Source organism: Coptis chinensis, chromosome 8 (assembly GCF_015680905.1).
Source record: "Coptis chinensis isolate HL-2020 chromosome 8, ASM1568090v1, whole genome shotgun sequence".
Classification (NCBI taxonomy): domain Eukaryota; kingdom Viridiplantae; phylum Streptophyta; class Magnoliopsida; order Ranunculales; family Ranunculaceae; genus Coptis; species Coptis chinensis.
This window is the reverse complement of record NC_141463.1, coordinates 21,505,872-21,525,564: the sequence shown is the minus strand read 5'-3', so window position 1 is coordinate 21,525,564 and position 19,693 is coordinate 21,505,872. Positions and strand designations below refer to the sequence as shown.

Below are 19,693 nucleotides of genomic sequence, written 5' to 3'. Positions count from 1 at the left end.
ATTACTAATCTTTTTTTTTGGGTAGTAATCTCACTGACTTATTCGTAACTTCAACTAATAAAATCGTCAAAACTACTTGACGCGACTCCTTTAAAATTTTAGAATCTGTTTTCTAATCACCAAAACAGGTATAATTTTAAATTTGAACTGGTGGAATCCATGATCGATCAATATTAGAGCTTCTTCAGAGCAGAAACTCTGCGTGTACACTATTATCAAGGGGTTACCCACTTAGACACATGGACACTATATACCGAAATAAAATTAAATTGTTGAGCAGAAAAATATGGAACTATGAAAATCAAACTATCAAGAATAGAAAGAGAGGAGAGTGTTCAAGAATAGAAAGAGAGGAGAGTGTAACTAACTTAGTTGTGAATACATCAAAGTAAGTTTTATTTCTTCATTAATCTCAAATTATTATACGTAGTCCAATTCAATAGTGACTCACAAACCATTACTTTTGTTACTACGAACCTAAAGTTGTTGCAAACGTTGTGAAAGGTCACCATCATCAGACCTACATAAAACAAACTATGTGAGACATTCTCACAAACGCTTAGAACAATTCAATTCAACACAAACCATAACTATTAATTATTACAAATTACAAATTTGAAACAATGAATTGGTAATGCATACTAACATGTTAACATATCCTTTCGAATGCATTCCTATACACCAACAAATCAATTGACATATTATTCGACCAAAGTTAGAAAATTCACTGCCCAAAAAAATAATTAATGAATAATGATAATATTAAAAAAAGAAAAAGAAAAACAGATATAGGTACAATATTTTACTATTAATGATTGTTCAAATGGAAGGAAGGAAGTCAGCCAAGATGATTGTTTTGGTGATGCCCACTTTTTTCTTTTCTTTTTTTCTTTTTGGGTGGAGATGCTTGATATATGGAAAATAATAGATATTGTGGTTGTGAGATGGTGTTTTTCATTATTTTGGCAGTGAGTTTACTAAAATAAAAGGTTATACACTAAATCAACATAAGATGAAAGTGTACCATGACAATTGGAGCAATTAATGCAAAGTTGCAAACCGTAAATCATGACCTCAATGGCATTCAAGGGGCAGAGCCCAGCAAGTTTCCTGGCATGATAACTCATGTTTGATCTTGCTATTAGGAGCTCAGGTCGTAACTTCCTCTCACTGCTAATGATATCATCATACTTATGGCTTAGCCCCAGAAGGCAACCAGTTCTAATCTAGATGTCCTTTTCCATGCGTAGATGGAGAGCTATGTAGATGCCCTTGCTCCTCATCCTTTCTGCCAGTTTGTTTCCAAAATCTACAATTGGTGGGGAAAATCGCAAGGCCTCAAACGCTACCTATCAAACAATGTAATAGTATATTACACTAAACATTTCATTTCAAAGCAAAACTTGAAATTGACGAAGGACCAACTGAGTTTCCATCTAGAAATAAAAAACCAAAGTGTTTGATCGATCTTTGGATCAAAACTCTCTTTCTAGATTCTAATTAACCAATTAGAGAACTATAAAATACGGATGTCTCTCACACATGTATTTGAAATCAAATCAGATGTTAAACATGTTAAGCAAAGTCTCTTAATTAGTACTAAATAAAAAATTGATGGTTATATATACTTATGGAAGTGAATAAGACTGGAACTTACCTTGCATGGAAGCTTTTGAAGGTTTGAAGGGAGATCCTTGGAGAGCCTAGAGTCTAGACCGCGTAATAGCTAGACACCATCTCTGTTTAGTTGCCAAAAAAAGGGGTCAATAATGAATGACCATTATGGAATCTGGCATCGACAACTTCATTATTAATGAGAACTTGCAAACTAATCAGACACACTTGTAGGCAAACATATCAAATGCATTGGTAGAAAAATAACAACAATGACTGAAATTGAATGGCCTCAGTTTTAATAAATACAATTACGAAGCAATGCTTAACCAAATACCAACATAAGCATAACAATAATATGTGCAAGCAATTGATTTTGTGTATTTGGTCCACAAAGAAGGCCAAGTCATTTTAGATCAAATTCTATTACCAATGAAAACAATGAACATACTTATTTGGTCCAATTAATTCATGTGTATGACAACTTTTGCCTACATGTTTCAGAACCATACAAATTACATAGAATCATTCAAATGATAAATAATAACTAAATTAAGAAATTAGATAATTGGCAATTAGACGTAATGGAACAAAGAGTACAGAGACTTAAAGAGTACAAACCATGGATTAAAGTCAGCGCGACCGGACCCTGCTTTCATACATCACACCCCTTCTTACTCTTATTGCTCCTAAAGAAGAAAATTAGCAATCAATGATACCTCTACTGTTATTTGATCATCCTAACTTTGTATAAAATGCAAACGGAAAATACCGTCCAAAAGGAATTAAAAAAAACAAAAAAAAAGTAAAAAAGTGCTGCCAAACTAGTAGAGAAACCCCATTTTTTTTCCGTTTGTCTTGTGCTACTAATATTGTCTACAACAAATCATTTGTTATTGAATCTAGATGGATTTGAACCATCAACCTCTCGATTAAGAGTGCTCTAACCATTTTGAACTTATTAATCCATTTGTGAAAACAAATTGAAGTACAATACGACTAACAAAGAGCTTTGGATTTAACAAAAGCGAACAATTTGATTGAAGCTATTGCAGGAAAGAAAGTCGGCCAACATTTGAACTCAAAAAGAGTGGATTGGATAATATTTCAACCTGTCATTCACAATGTATATGGAACGACTTCATCTGACTTGCATACGCCTAGAAATAATCTTACCAATCAACATATATTAAACTACAAAATCAAATAATATTATAGATTCAAAATTATACAGTGATCAAGATTCAAGAGATGTTTACTTACCGTTTCTGAGACAAAAAGTTTATACAAAACCCAAATGATGCAAAAATAACTAAATAATCTTTGTCATGTATAAAAGATTAATAAGAACTATTTCCACCATGATTGGCTTAAGTTTCTACCATCCGTATCCACCAAGGTGAAACTAACAACAGCATCAATAAGTAAATTTGATGAAAGCACTGAAATATAGCTCCACTCACTGACACATCCCTGGACATAACTTATCAAGGCAGAGTACAAATTATACGGAGTGGCCTACCAGGTTTCACAAAGACACATGGATCATCACTACAGGCTGAAACCAAGCTATAACCTATTGGGAATACATGTAGATGTAATCAAATCTTGCTGAGGCACATGATCTCCACATAACCGAGCCTATGATTTCTTGAAAACCGAACTTGTTTTCTATTTGATTATGAGATCGAGATCAATTAAGTCTCTTGTCTCTACACTGTGGTTTAACTATTAAATTTTCAACAATAGAATACGCAGGAGTGAGGGGAAACAAAACACTAAGAAGTGACTTTGTGTTTGATGACACGCCATTTGCAAGATAAAAGTCTTCACACGCTTGATAAAACAAAAGAATAAATCAGGACCAAAGAAAGAAAATAGTATGCACACATTTATCAAATGCCTGAGAAAGTTAGGATTGCGGTAAATAACTATATGTTGCTATGTGCCCATCTCTTGGAGGAATTAAGTATTATTCTTCTTCACTTTCAAAAGTGTAAAGGCATTATCTACACGCATTAATACATATTAAGTTCATATAAAACCCAAAACATAATTCTTATCAAGTTCCAAAGAAGACCCAAACTTGAATAAGTCTAAAACACGACAATAACTTCAAAAGAGGGCTCACCCAAACTTGTTCTTCACAATAGCATTGTAATAAGCATCCATTCATCAACACGGTCACATAAAATCTCTTTTTTAACGATATAGATATGCATATGTGCAAAAATAGTTGGCGAAATCCACACCATTGTCGACACAGGCCATATTCATTGCTCCTTGAACGTTGCTAGGAAAAAGAAGAAAGATATTACAGTTAACATTTATCACATTGTTGGTGAATGCATGTAGTGACACAATGAATTGTAAGGAAGCCCCAAAACCTTCATTGTTACATGATAAGCGTAAAAACATTGTTAAAATCCATTGAATTAGGTGACATAAAATCCGCCAATAAGTCAACTACTAATTGCAAAAGAGAAATACCAATTTTCATAAGGAAAAAATGTTACCTAAGTTGCGAATGTTGACAATGTTAGTTGCGCCTGCTTGATCTGATATTTAGAAAATAGATATATTTTAAATTTTATGTTGCACCTACTTGATCTGTTGGTTTAAGTTTAGAACTATATTTATGAAAGCATTAAATATGTTCTTATATTTCAATGAAGGACAATATCCAATGGGTTCATTGAGCGTTGGGTCTTGGTCCTATTAGAAATTGTGTGCTGCAGTGGAGGCCTCTATGCCTGGTGACGACGCAATTAAATTTACTAAATAAATGCATGTGGCAATGACTCGCACTATTAGAGTAACTACAATTATTTGAAATAAATTAGAAAATCATTTTGCATAGCAATACGTACATGCAACAAAAGCAGAGAAGGTACAATAAAGGAAATTTTCAAAGAAATCATAGCACCCTTGTAAAATGTAAAACTTTGATGCATATACTCTTGCACCAATTATTCAAAAACTTCAAAGATTTGTAAAGATTTAAATATGATAATCAATGCCTAGTAATATGGAGTTATGAAAACTAAGAAATTAAGTAAGTACTAAGTAAAACCTATTACATTTGGGAGATCAATATCAGAATCAGAAGGTCTTGGTTATTTTACCTTGATAGCTTGTGATGACTTCTAGAAATAGAAAGGAAACAAATACAACAAAAAGCACCACAAATCTTTTTCATCTCAGAATGAACCACAATATTTTCTGAAATCAACAGGTAGAAATGGTCAAACAAAGAAATCCGGGATTACATTGTTCTATAAATCAACTAAAAACCATCTAGAACAAAATACTCGAAGTGATATGCTGTTGAAACACACTCTGTACCAATAAGTTGATAAATAGCACTTATAAAAAAAAAACAGGAAAAGAAAAAAGAAATTAATCAAAGAAACTAAAAACTGAAATAGGGATAATGATTAGTTGTATAAAAAGCATACCTAGCATATTGAGCTACTGCAACAGGATCCTCGATTTGGAGCTATCGTAATCTTCTCCTTCCGTAGAGCCCCAATTGCAGTCTCAAATTTGTTCTATAGCTCTAGAAAGATGTTCTTCAACTTCTCTTTCAGTCTCCATAGGAGAGCTATTGTTAGCAACAATGCATCATACGAACCAAAATAATCATTAAAAATAAATTGAAAATTATTAATTTCATAATATAATATTCATCGTCACAAAACATAATTGATTGCTTTATTTTTTTTCTTTTTTGGTTATAAGGTTTGGTAGGTTTTGTTGCCATTTTATTCTGGGATAATGGAGGCGAGAAGAGAGAGAAACACAGAAGTTTATTAGAGAATTTTGAGAGAAGAAGACGATGATTTTTTTTTGGGCAAAAATCAGAGACGAAAAAATCAGTTAGCTTTCAACTGAGAAGATCAATTAACATCTTAATTGAGGCAAAAAGATTATATAGTTGGTGCTGGTGGATAAACAAAAGTCGAAGTTTAACACCTAATATGATCAATTATATGATGCCATTGTTTTTAACAAAAAAATTCATTAAGTGATATTCGGCCTTTGCAAATCCAGTTTGTATCGTCTTCTTTGGTCGGTACTTGGTTCAGCTACCAATCAATATACCGGTTTGTTTAACACTAACTTAATACACGAAATATACCGGTTTATTTAACACTAACTTCATGCACGAAATAATCAATAGGCACAATCACACCAACTCAACAACCAGAAAGCATCTATGGGTTCAAGTTTGTACCTGATGTCCACACGCAGCCAAAAGACATCCTTCAGCAGGTTGGTGAAGCAAATCAACCCAGGCCTATGTTCGCACCTTGCTCCAGACCACTGAATGTGTGTGAAGCACTGGGATCAGCTGAAATACATAAATGACAATATCAGCTAAACAACTCGTGATCACTGTGGTAATCGAAGATGATTAACTAATGATCAACAATGATTCACTCAAGATTAATGATGATTTACTAAAGTAATCAAGGACAATTACTAATTTCTTCTTCTTCAGGCGTTAATTGCCTGTGGAAGGTATGAGCAATGAACCCTTTCTTGAACCAAGGGACTTGCATTATTGCTGCAATCGTAATTCGCTTTTCTGGATTAGCTAGCAAGAGTTTGGAAATTCATCTCTTCGCTTCTAGAGAAAACGAAGGTGGGAACTCAAACTCAACTTTAAAAACCGTTCTATATATCTTCACCATATTTTCATCTTGAAATGGAAGAAATCCATCTAGTAAAACAAATAGAATCACTCAACATGACCATATATCCGCCTTCGATCCATCATAACTTTTTTTCCTCAAAACCTCTGGGGCTACATAAGCCGGTGTACCGCACTGTGTGTGCAACAATCCATCAATACGAAGCTATTCCGGTAAAGCGGACAATCCGAAATCTGAAATTTTAAGATTCTCATTCTCATCTAATAGTAAATTCTCTGACTTCAAATCACGGTGGGAAGCACCACGACTGTGACAGAAATCGACTGCACTAATCAACTGTTGGAAATACTTCAATTTGAAATCAAGGGTTTCTAAGTTACTATTTTGGAGAGCTCTCACTTTTCAGTTTCCTTTTGTTTAAAAATAGATAAGAGGAAGAGAGAAGTTGGGAGGACGCACACATGTTTTTCTTTTTGGACTTTCTGTTTTTTGGTTTATTTTACAAATAATTGAAAAGGTCGTGAATTTGCTTTTTTTTTTTTTTTTTTTTTTTTTTTTTTAGAGTAAAATGGGGGCTGACGTGATTTTCTAGGAGCATTCTCAACTATTCAGTCTTTGATAGAGAGACTCCCATTAAGGCTTCTCTAATGGGGTGTGTAAATATACACCTCCACATAGACTCACTCTATGTAGGAGACGAGGAGTGTGTTTGTTCTGATGGAAACACTATGGAAAGGAAAGAAAAATAAGAGTGGTCCACATTTTCCATAGTTTTTAAGGCGTTTGTTTACCCATGGAAAGGAAATGGGCTTTTCCATATGGAAACAAAATCATAGAAATGGAAAAGATTTTGTGTCCTTAGCTAATCCCTGAAAATTTTGTGGAAAGGAAAGGAAAGAAAATAGATAGATAGGACTTACTACTAATACACCCATGACCCAACAATACAATTATTCATTTCCATAGCTTTTGCAAACAAACATGATTATTCCTTTCCCCAGTTTACCAAACACATACCATTTTAAATTATTTCCTTTCCATTTCATTCTATAGTAGACCACCAATTTTATTTCCTTTCCTTTCCAATGATGGTGTGGGAAGATGTGGAAGTTACGTCTGGGTTTTGTTAGAAAAATGATTTGCTCAAATCCATTTAAATATGAATGAGTAGTTTGTCTCCCAAGTTACCCCACTTAAGATGAAATGGGTTTTTTTTCAAACAAGACGATGCGTAATGTGAGAAAAACCTTTTCAAAATGATGCATTTGTTTGAAGCGATTGCATTATGCCGAAAAGGTGCGACCTTCGAAAAATGCCTTTGGTTTGAAACAATCGCATCATGCCGAAAAGGTGCAACCTTTCGAAATAGGCACTGGTTCGAAATAGTGCTATATGCCGAAATGGTGTGTCCTTTCGAAACATGTGACTTTTCAAAGAGTTGCTTACTTTTTCTCAAAAGTCACTGTGTTGTTTCGAAAAGGCACCACTCACCTATAAATAGTGGATGAATTTGGAGAGAAAAATATACCAGATCACACAGAGTTCTAATCTTTTTCTTCTCCCTCTGTTCTTAGTCAAATACTATGTTGTGTTCGCTGAGTCTATAGAATTGAAGTGCTAGCTTTCTATAGAAGGAAATCCGTTCTATCTTGGGAGATAGTTTCCCATCAACCTTCAAGCACCGTGAAGGGGAAAATCTATCTTAAGGACATAGTGTATCTACACTAGGCTCGGATTTAATTAAGAAGTACAAGACACTTACAAGACAAAAGGTTTGTATAGTTTGGTAATTGGTAAAGAGTAAGTACAATTAAGTTGTATATTCCTAACAACTTAAAGGCGGATCTTCTTTTTTTCTTCTTCTTTACCAACGTAATTTGTTTTCATTTTTTCTTTTCTTTTTGGTTTAAGGAAATAACAAAGTGTAGTTATATTTGAGAATATGGCAACACCACTAGTTACTCCTACATTCAAGCATCGTTCCTCTTTGTTGTTTCCCATTCATTCCTCATGGGAGGCTTTGAAAAGTTCAATGGAACCGATTTCGTTACCGGCAACAAAGAAGATGCTCTTCTATCTGACTACCCTGAACTTGGCAAGGTTTCTATGGGATAAGGCTCCTGATGTAAGCCCTGATGAAACCGACAAGGAGAAGGTTTTGGCCAAGCTGGGTAACGCCTGCTTATAACGACAAGGAAATCTGGTAGCATGTATAACGAAGGTGTGTTTCTATTTTAGAATAGAAATGACAACACCACCAGGTTCTCCTATTCATGTTGTTCCTATTTCATTTGTTAGACCTACTAGTTAGTTGAATGGTATGAACATTTTGTCCCCGATGACGACCTTTATGTTAGTAGAAGTGGAACTCAATAACTACTGGTGTATACTAGCAATGGTAGATCTTGGTTCAACTCAAACGCGTTAATCTCGAAAGTATGTATACGAGGCTATTGGATTGAAACTCGCAGAATGTACAGGTTCTATGAGAGGCTTGAACCAAGAAGCCGAACCGGTGAAAGGACTCGCTTTGAAAGTTGACATTAAGATGCACAATTGGCGAGGAAAGGTGGACCTGATGGTAGCTCGCTTAGACCATTTTCAAGTCATTCTTGGAATGGACTTCTTGAAAGCAAACAAGGTGGTGGTAATGCCACACTTGGAGGGAATTATGATCCAAGATTCCGAGAATCCTTGCTTCATTCCAGATGTTATGAATGGATAGTGCTAAAAGGGTTCTAAAAATATTGTATTATTTGTAAGATGTACGCGTTTTTTACTATTAGCCAAAGAGTGCCGAGATAAAGAAGATTGTTTAAGATATTGTTTCAGAAGCATACTTGTAAGCAAAATTGAGGTCTTAGAAGTGTTTCGACACTATATGAATGATATGTGACATTCTTTAACAAGACGCCTCACTTGCTAAACATATATCTAAATGGTTTTCCAATTTATTGACTTTGTCATGAGAAATTGGGAAAATATGGGGGAATATGAATCTCCTTGAATTAATTAATTCAAAATTGGAAATTTGTTGAAGCATTACTCAAAAGACATCAAATGTGGTGTTTTACTCTATGAGAGATGCATAAATTTCTTGGAAATCCTCAAAGCAAACGTGCATAACAAGGTCCACTATGGAATCATAATTCATAGCATTAGACAAGGCTGGAGAAGAAGCATAGTGGCTTCGAAATTTCTTAGAGGATATTCCAAACTGGGCTAAACCGGCGGGTGTATGTGTAACTTGATGACCCAATCTGCTATTGGTAGAGCACAGAGTAGCATGTATAACGGGAAGTCTCGACATATACGTCGTAGACATAATACCGTTAGACAATTGCTCTCAAATGGAGATATCTCAATCGACTATGTAAGGTCAAAAGATAACATTGTGGATCCGCTTACAAAAGGTTTAACAAGAGAGCAAGTAGAAAGATTATCAAGGGAATGGGCTTAAAGCTTTTGAGATAATCAACCAAGAGTCATCATAATGGAAAAAACAACCTAGTGATTTGGAGATCCCAAGATCTAGGTTCAATGGGCCAATTGAATTATGTTCAGGACTCAGTTAGCACGGGGAGTAATATTATACTCTAACCCATTCCTATATAAGATAAGTGCATATCCGCCGCCAGAACCGGGATAAGTCAAGCTTTTAATGATTTTACTATATCTTGGAAAGTTATGTTATCCAAGTAGAGTATTGCGGGGATATTCTTTATAGAAATCACCTATGTTAAGCGCGAAGTGGGGCCGCTTCTATGAGAATTTTAAAGACAAATGTCTCAAAAGCACTATCTCGAAACCAAGAAGTGTTCAAGGCCAAAATGAACACAAACGTGAGAACCAACAAGATTCGAGGCGGTGCTGGCGTGAAGATGATTGTCTAGGTTTATACAAGCGGCCGACAGTTCAAGGACATTAATTGAAGTCCACCGATCGTCCAATTAAATCCGATCGTCTTTCACTAAGGCAAGTTCAAGGCCTCCCATGCTACTTGACACGTCGCGGTATCTTTTCATTTGTAAAATAACGAAATCCGATGTTTATGATAGAAGAAGCCAAATTTTCATTCATGTGGGGATTGTTAGAAAAATGATTTGCTCAAATCCATTTAAATATGAATGAGTAGTTTGTCTCCCAAGTTACCCCACTTAAGATGAAATGAGTTTTTCTTGAAATAGAGACGTAATGTGAGAAAAACCTTTTCAAAATGATGCATTTGTTTGAAACGATTGCATTATGTCGAAAAGGCGCGACCTTCGAAATGTGCAACGGTTTGAAAAGCGGGCATCATACCGAAAAGGTGCAACCTTTCGAAATAGGCAATCGGTTCAAAAAAGCTGCTATATGCGAAATGGTGTGTCCTTTCGAAACATGTGACTTTTCAAAGAGTTGCTTACTTTTTCCCAAGAGTCACTGTGTTGTTTCGAAAAGGCACCACTCACCTATAAATAGTGGATGAATTTGGAGAGAAAAATAAACCAGATCACATAGAGTTCTAATCTTTCTCTTCTCCCTCTGTTCTTAGTCAAATACTATGTTGTGTTCGCTAAGTCTATAGAATTGAAGTGCCAGCCTTGAACCCCAGTACTTTGTTATTTCCTTTTTCTTCTTCTTCTTTACCGAACAGAATTTGTTTTTGTTTTCTTTTCTTTTTTGGTTTAAGGAAATAACGAAGGTGTGTTTCTATTTTAGAATAGAAATGACAACACCACCAGGTTCTCCTATTCATGTTGTTCCTATTTCATTTGTTAGACCTACTAGTTCGTTGAATGGTATGAACATTTTGGTCCCCGATGACGACCTTATGTTCGTAGAAGTGGAACTCAATAACTACGGGTGTATACTAGCAATGGTAGATACTGGTTCAACTCATACGTTAATCTCTGAGTATGTATACGAGGCTATTGGATTGAAACTAGCAGAATGTACAGGCTCTATGAGAGGCTTGAACCAAGAAGCCGAACCGGTGAAAGGACTCGCTTTGGAAGTTGACATTAAGATGCACAACTGGCGAGGAAAGGTAGACCTAATGGTAGCTCGCTTAGACCATTTTCAAGTCATTCTTGGAATGGACTTCTTGAAAGCAAACAAGGTGGTGGTAATGCCACACTTGGGGGGAATTATGATCCAAGATTCCGAGAATCCTTGCTTCATTCCAGATGTTAGGAATGGAGGGTGCTAAAAGGGTTCTAAAAATATTGTATTATTTGTAAGATATATGTGTTTTACTATTAGCCAAAAGAGTGTCAATAAAGAAGATTGCTTAAGATATTGTTTTATAAGCATACTTGTAAGCAAAATTGAGGTCTTAGAAGTGTTTTTCGACACTATATGAATGATATGTGACATTCTTTAACAAGAAGCCTCACTTGAAAAAACATATATCTAAATGGTTTTCCAATTTATTGACTTTGTCATGAGAAATTGGAAAAATGTGGGGATTATGTATCTTCTTGAATTAATTAATTAAAAATTGGAAATTTGTTGAAGCATTACTCAAAAAGACATCAAATGTGGTGTTTTACTCTAGGAGAGATGCATAAATTTCTTGGAAATCCTCAAAGCAAGCGATGCATAGTAAGGTCCACTATGGAATCGAGAATTCATAGCGTTGGACAAAGCCGAGAAGAAGTTTGAATGACTTCAAATTTCTTAGAGGATATTCCAAACAGGGCTAAACCTGTGCCAGCAGTGTGTATACACTGTGACAGCCAATCTGCTATTGGTAGAGCACAGAGTAGCATGTATAACGGGAAGCCTCGATATATAGGTCGTAGACATAATACCGTTAGACAATTGCTCTCAAATGGAGTTATCTCAATCGACTATGTAAGGTCAAAAGATAACATTGCGGATCCGCTTACAAAAGGTTTAACAAGAGAGCAAGTAGAAAGATTATTGATAAGCACCCAAAACTGTATTATAAAAACCTGTAGAGACATAATATTTCGGTCAATTTTGTGCTTAATAATCATGAAATAATCGCATCTTCGTGCTTTTTGCAGGTTGGAGCAACTAATGTAAAAATTATGATAAAGCCAAAGATTTAAGCACGGAATAGGAGTATACACATGCCTTCCGATCAAGCCCATGTGAAGCCCAACAAATTCGGACTAAAGCCCAAAGACTCAAATAGTACGTAATCCAATAAAAGCGGGATTACATGCACGTAAGCATCAAACTTCCGAAGCTCATATCTCTTGAACCAGGACTCCGAATGCGACGAGTGAGCTGCTCCGACGATCAGTGCGATGAACTCTACAAATAGGCGGGAAGTTGTAAAAATGCCAAAAGACCGGACTGCCACTGGACACTGTACGTGGACCCACTAGGCGGGCCCATAAGATTTGATGAGTCATCATGCAAGTCAATATAAAGGTGCAAATAATTGGTGCAATTTTGACACCTTGCATGAAGTTAATGAGTTAGTTGGATTTAGGTGATGATTATCTAAAAAAATGAAAGGTGTCAAATGGGAGTTAGTTGTGGATAAGTGAAAAATAAATGAGAGGAGAGTGTTTCACGTGGGAGAAGAGAAAAAGGCTCTCTTATGTAAAGGGGGGCTGATTTTGGGAGTTGGAAGCTTTTACTTCCTTGACTTTTACTTTTCATTTACATCCATGTCTTTAATTTTGTTTTTTTAGTTCTTAGTTTTTAGAGAAAAGCTTGTAACTTGTTAATGGGGGAACTCTCTCTAGTTTTTAATAAACTCTTCTTCATTTAGGTAAACAGGTTGTAGTTTTCTTGTTTCATTCTCTTTCTTTTTCATTTCACATATCTTTTTGTAGTTTAATTCAATCCTAGGATCATGAGCTAAAACTCTCCCAAGGGGAGGGTTAATGATGCTCATGTGAGGATCATGCTACAAATTTAGGATTCCAAAATCACTACTTAAAAGACTTAGGTTCTATTTTTCATCCCGGTCCCAAAATGACAGGAGATTGACAATTATCGATCAATTGTTGTAAAAGTAGAACTAGGAGTTGGAATGATATTTCGAGAGATGAAATATCATTTCAATTCTACATGCTAGCATGATATGTTTAGAGATAGGTATATTATGTTAGGGATTTGAGATGGTAGTGACTGTTTCTAAAAGACTTGTAGCTAGGCCTTGCATGAGTAGGATTAATCCTTCCCTATCTCTCTCTCTCTTTCATTTAACTATAAACAAACTTACAAATTTTAGATAACTTGTAGTAAAAAAAAAATCTATCTATAAAATCCTTCTCACTTAGTTCTCCAAAGTGTAGATTCCGGTTGTGATCATTTAAATTCTTGTCTTAGAAGTTGGAACGAAATCCCTACTCGAACTAGGTGACATTCTCAAAGAAAAAAAAAAGTGAGTAAGGAATTATTGAGTTTTAGCACGTAGTAAGTCAACTTCTAAAACACTGAAAAGTGCAAAGATCAAATCAAATGCCCGCTGCATTCTAAAGACCAAGGACTGTGCTTGCAAACCTGGAATTGCTCCGAGGGGAAACCCCCACGCTCATCCTTTCATATATTTTTTTTCTTATGTTTTCTTGGTTTTTAAATTTCCCGCATTTTTGCTCTTGATAAACATTCGGTTTTGGTTGAACCGACGGGTTACAAATGCTAGGACACGGAAACTAGGCTACAAGAATCACTAAACTTCTTGTGAAACATTTGGTCCATTTGTGCACGTTTCTTTTATTTGGTGGACTTTTGGGAAGCTTCGGGTTCCAAATTTTAAATATTTTTGCATGCTTCACATGTATTTAGTTATTGTGTTATAGTTAATGGACTATATTTTGTATTAGGTTAGTAATATGCATGAATCATGTGAATACGCTTTGTGAGTATATATATGCGGTAAGCGGTCATGAATTACATATTAATGTATATATACATAAAAATAGAACTGCATTTGCATGGTTATCTATATATATATATATATATATATATATATATATATATATATATATATATATATATATATATATATAAGTCACATGTTTAGCATATATATTCTTGAGTGAGTGATTATTTGCATGTTAGCATCTATAACTTCGGAGTTATACATAGTAATTAGGATGTGTTTTGGTATTTTGGCCATAACTTTGGCTACAGTTCTCTGAATAACGTGTGTGAGCTCAATTCGGAAAGATCTCGATGGCGCGCACGTTGTCTCCACCAAGCTTTCCCCTCCAAAATCAGAGGTCATTTTCGAGGTCAAAATCAACTGTTTTCCCCTCCAAAATCATCATTTTAGAAAATGGTGTTGTTTAATAAGTCGATTTTGTCATGAAAGAGGAGAACATTCCAACGAGGGTTAAAATCTGAGTTGGGTAAGTTGTTTCTAAACCCTAAGGGGTGAAGCTGCTCTCTATATGACATTTGCAATCTCAATGAGTATTGATTTAAATCGAATTATTATGCAATACAAAAGTCGTATTTTAGTCTAGGTAAAATACGTTGCCTGTTTAGTTTACGTTTTCACATTTTAGTATATATATGCGTACGTATAATATTTTCACATGCTACCATATCTAAATACGTATGAGTAATTCAAATTTGCCTCAGAATCTGTAGATAGATATCGACGACTCACATAATATCGATTTACAAATTAGCATACATATATACGATTATTCGATGTATGTATATTTGCCTGTACGTATGGAAATATTTATCGATGATACAACCTTGCCTATTCGTATAGCTATACGTATGAGTAGAGTATCTTCACATGCTACTGCATCTAGTATAGTATGAGTAGATCGTATTTGTATGTTTGTATTTTTCACCCTTGCATAAAAAAAAAAAAAAAAAAAAAAAAAAAAAAAAAAATAATAAATAAAAAATAAAAAAAAATAAAAACGACCTTGCATAAATTTTAATTCCATAACTCTTAATCATATTCCAACGGTGTCTAGGAAACTTGACAGATTGAGGTTACTTAATTAGAACCGTGCTTGCACGGAAAGCCTCCCTCATATCTCTCTTGTGACCTGGCTGTTGGTTTATGTACACGTATTCCTAGTTTCACTGCTACGTTAGCAGCAACTTAGGCCTACGTTGTTCAACTCTAATGATTGAACATAATTATAAAATTCAAGTAATAATAAGTTCCTTCTGTCAATTAGATCTAAGTTTATGCTTGCATGAGATTAAGGTCTGGTTCTACTAAAGAATTTGAACATACTTATCGTAGGAGAAAATACGATAAGCGATTCGCGTAAGTTCTCACCTCCACAAAGTTCTTCATCTATTAATCAACAAGATTCCTTGTCACATTTTCCGTCATTCATTATGGTCGACGAAAATCCAAAGAAATACCGAGAAGCCCCTTTCGGACTTCTATCTGACTTTTACGGGAAGGACCTTCTTCCCCGCGATCAAACTTGAGGACATTGTCGGTGATTTTGAATTTCCGCCAAACGTTTTTTAGTTTGTTACCTATGTATCATGGTTTGGATCATGAAAAACCGTACAATCATCTTCGTAGGCTACAACAAGTAGCCACAACATTTCACCATCCAAACCGCCTCTAAGGAACAACTCTTTGCCGGTGTTTTTTCATTCACTTTAGCGGATAAAGCGTCAATTTGGCTAGCGGGGACAACAGCCACACAATCCATAGACACATGGAATAAACTTGTTCAAGCTTTCATGCTTCAATTTTACACTCGAAGAAAACTATTGAAATGCTGAGAAAATTCAATTCTTTCGTCAAAATCCTCATGAATCCTTTACGGAAGCATGGAGTCGCTTTACTGATCTTCTTTTAGAATGTCCTCATCACCAACTAGACAAAGCTGTCCTTGTTCGTTCATTCTTTAATGGACTTTCTAATCATCAAAAAGAAACTCTTGATATAATGAACGGCGGTTGCTTCATGGACAAAGGAGCTACTGAAGCATATACTTTTCTTGATAAACAAGCGAAAAAAGGTACACATTGGGGTAACACTGATTCTTCTAGGTCATCTAAGGATAATGTTACAAAAGCTATGTCTATTTTTGAGATAAAACCCGATCCCGAGTTGAAAAAACTGATAGAAACCCTCACTAAAAAAGTAGATGCTCTTGTAGTTCAAGTAAACGATCAACTTCCACAACAGGCCATGAACGTTAACACTTCCCCATGTGTTCTATGTCTTAGTCTAGACCATCTTGATGCTTATTGTCCCTTGTTACATGCTACCCCTAACCAAACACCGGAGGAGGCATGTGCATTCAACATTCCTAATGCACCATGGAGACAACATCTTAATTTTTCGCCCGAATAACCAACAAATGGCTCCTCCGGGTTTCGCAAATCCATTGTTCGACCAATCAACAATTTTATTCCATACCGCCAAGGAAATAATCAGCAATACCAACAAAGTCAAAATCAATTTCAAAGTAATTAAAATCCTAACTATCAAAACAACCATTGACCTTGTTCCGGCTAATCCAAATTCGCTATAATCAACAACTTCAAAGAATAATCGTGAACTAGTAGTAACTGTTGCACAACCTATGCCTCCTGCTCGATGGGACAAGTGAGATGTTCTTCGCTTACATGAACCAACAATCACAAATCCTAACGCGTCTATCCAACAATCAATTCAACAATTAGCGCAAGACAAGAGCCAGAAAGGCGTGTTTCCTCGCCAAGCAGTTCCGAACCCTAAGCCAGCAAACACTGCCTTTGAACTCACTAATATACCGGTACAAGTACTCCAACCCAAGGTGAGGTGAATGCAATCACTACTCTTCGATCCGGGAAAACCGTTGATAATCAAATCCGTATGCGGATGATAAAACAAACGATACGGAGGTTCCAAGGAATCTGTTTGGATAATGAACCTCAAATGGACACACCAAGTTCAACGTCACAATCTAAAAATTGGGAAGCGAGCAGGTGGACCCTTATGCCAAATTCCGCCCTAAGGCACCATTTCTGCCCGTTTGGCAAAGAATAAACCGGATGAAAACTTTGATGAAATTAGGGAAACCTTTAAAAATTTGACAATAAACTTACCTTTTTCGATGCCCTAAAGCAATTACCAAAACATGCAAAATTTTTTGAAAGACATGTGCACCACAAAAAGAAGAACAAATGTGCCTCAACGGGCTTTCCTTCTTGAGCAGTTTCCTTCCATCGAATACAATGGTATAGTAAAATACAAGGACCCGGTAGACCAACAGTTCCATGCACATTAGGTGATAAGTATACACTCACGGCATTACTAGACCTAGGAGCTAGTGTGAACTTACTTCCTTATTACTTATTTAAACAACTAGGTCTACATGAGCTTAAACCTACCACGATGACTTTACAATTAGCCGATCGATCCATTAAGCATCCAAAGGCATTGTGGAAAATGTCCTTTAAAAGTCCAAGATTTTTTTATCCCTGTAGATTTTGTCATTTTGGATCTGAGAAGTTGCCTATGACTCCATTCCTATCATATTAGGGCATCCATTCCTCGCAACTGCTAATGCGCTCATAAACTGTAGGGATGGGTCCATGACCATGTCCTTCGGAAATCTTTCTGTCGAGGTTAATGTGTTCAAGTTGATGAAACAAATTCCAGAGAATGATATTGATGGTGAGATTAACATGATTGACACCCTCGTACAAGAATATTTAACAAACTCTTTTCCTGAAGATGAAGTACACCAATTCCATTCTTTTGGCGGTTCTGAATTTGATGTTGATGATTATTCAAAGGAGGTACATGAGTTTTTAGAATCAATACCACCAATTGACTCTACTACCATCCTATCAAGCGACTTGGACGAACATAAATCTGTTTTCTCTGTGGAAGACGACTTTCCTCAAGAATCTTTAATACCCACTCCTCCCACCCCTGACTTAAAGCCTATTCCTTCGGACTTAAAATACGTACAATTAGATCCAGATGGTAGTCACCCAATTATCATATCATCACAATTGACTGCTGATCAGGAATCACGGTTAATTAAGGTCATTCAAGAACACCGTTCTGCTATTGGATGGTCTCTCGATGACATTAAAGGCATTGACCCTACTGTGTGCACTCATCGTGATACATCTTGAAGACAATGCCAAGACATCACGTGAACATGGCGTCGTCTAAATCCAACCATGAAGGATGTGGTACGGGAAGAAATTTTAAGGTTACTTGATGCGCGGTATTATTTACCCCATCTCGGATAATGTTTGGGTAAGTCCGGTCCATGTTGTTCCCAAGAAGTGCGGAATTACGGTTGTGTGAAATGATAAAGATGAATGCATATCCGCTTCGCATTCCGGTGAAGTGGCGAATATGCATTGACTATCGAAAACTTAATGCGATCACTTCGTAAGGATCATTTTCCACTCCCATTCATTGATCAGATGCTTGAGCGGTTAGCGGGTCATGCATTTTACTGTTTTCTTGATGGCTTTTCAGGATATTTTCAAATCGTCATAGATCCTGGCTGACCAAGAAAAAACAACGTTCACCTGCCCTTTTGGTACTTTTGCATATAAGCGAATGCCATTTGGCCTTTGCAATGCACCGGTACATTCCAATTTGTATGCTTCATATCTTGATGATATGGTTGAACGTTTTATGGAAGTCTTCATGGACGATTTCTCATTATATGGTAATTCTTTTGATAAGCTGTTTATCAAATCTTGAAAAGGTTTTAATGCGTTGTGAAGAGAAAAATCTCGTTCTTAATTGGGAAAAATGCCATTTTATGGTTACAAAAGGAATAGTACTAGGTCACATTGTTTGAAGGGCCGGAATCGAAGTCGATAAAGCAAAGATTGAAAAAATTGCTTCCTTGCCTATACCAACTTCGGTTCGGGAAATACGTGCATTTTAGGACACGCTTGAGGGGTTCTATAGGAGATTTATTCAAGATTTCTCAAAGGTTGCCCGACCTTTAACAAATCTCTTACTTAAAGATGCCGATTTGACTTCACTTTTTGATTGCAAACAAGCTTTTGAGACTTTAAAGTGCATACGACTACAACTCCGATAATTCAACCACCTGATTGGTCTAAACCTTTTGAATTAATGTGTGACGCGAGTGACTACGCTATTGGAGCTGTCTTAGGGCAACGCCGAGAGAACAAGCCAATTGTCATTTACTATGCTAGTAAAACTCTTAATGACGCTCAACGTAACTATACCACCACTGAAAAAGAATTTCTAGTAGTTGTATATGCCCTGGATAAGTTTCGTCCTTACCTAGTTGGTTCTTCTACAATAGTCTACACTGACCATGCGGCGCTGCGTTATCTATTAGCAAAGAAAGATGCCAAACAGAGGTTGATCCAATGGATCCTCCTTTTGCAAGAGTTTACTTTAGAAATTAGAGATAAAAAAGGTTGCGAGAACGTAGTAGCAGACCATTTATCACGACTTGTTAATGATGTCAATAATGAGTCCGAACCAATCTGCGATTCATTTCCAGATGAACATT

General features: G+C 36.0%; 1 long non-coding RNA gene across 8 annotated transcripts; it reads right to left on the bottom strand.

Annotated features, from left to right (window-relative positions):
- Positions 1-379: 379 nt before the first annotated feature.
- Positions 380-6,745, bottom strand: LOC147480488 (uncharacterized). 8 transcript variants are annotated; one of them, XR_015204320.1, is made up of 9 exons: positions 6,101-6,707; positions 5,852-5,968; positions 5,073-5,218; positions 3,746-3,907; positions 2,236-2,303; positions 1,658-1,739; positions 1,025-1,349; positions 647-727; positions 380-520 (listed from the first exon to the last, which is right to left on the bottom strand). It is a non-coding gene; the product is annotated as an uncharacterized LOC147480488 (long non-coding RNA). The 8 variants fall into 8 exon arrangements; XR_015204322.1 differs by having other exon boundaries at positions 647-674; XR_015204325.1 differs by lacking the exons at positions 380-520; positions 647-727 and adding exons at positions 4,131-4,172; positions 4,740-4,836 and having other exon boundaries at positions 932-1,349; positions 5,073-5,192.
- Positions 6,746-19,693: the final 12,948 nt, after the last annotated feature.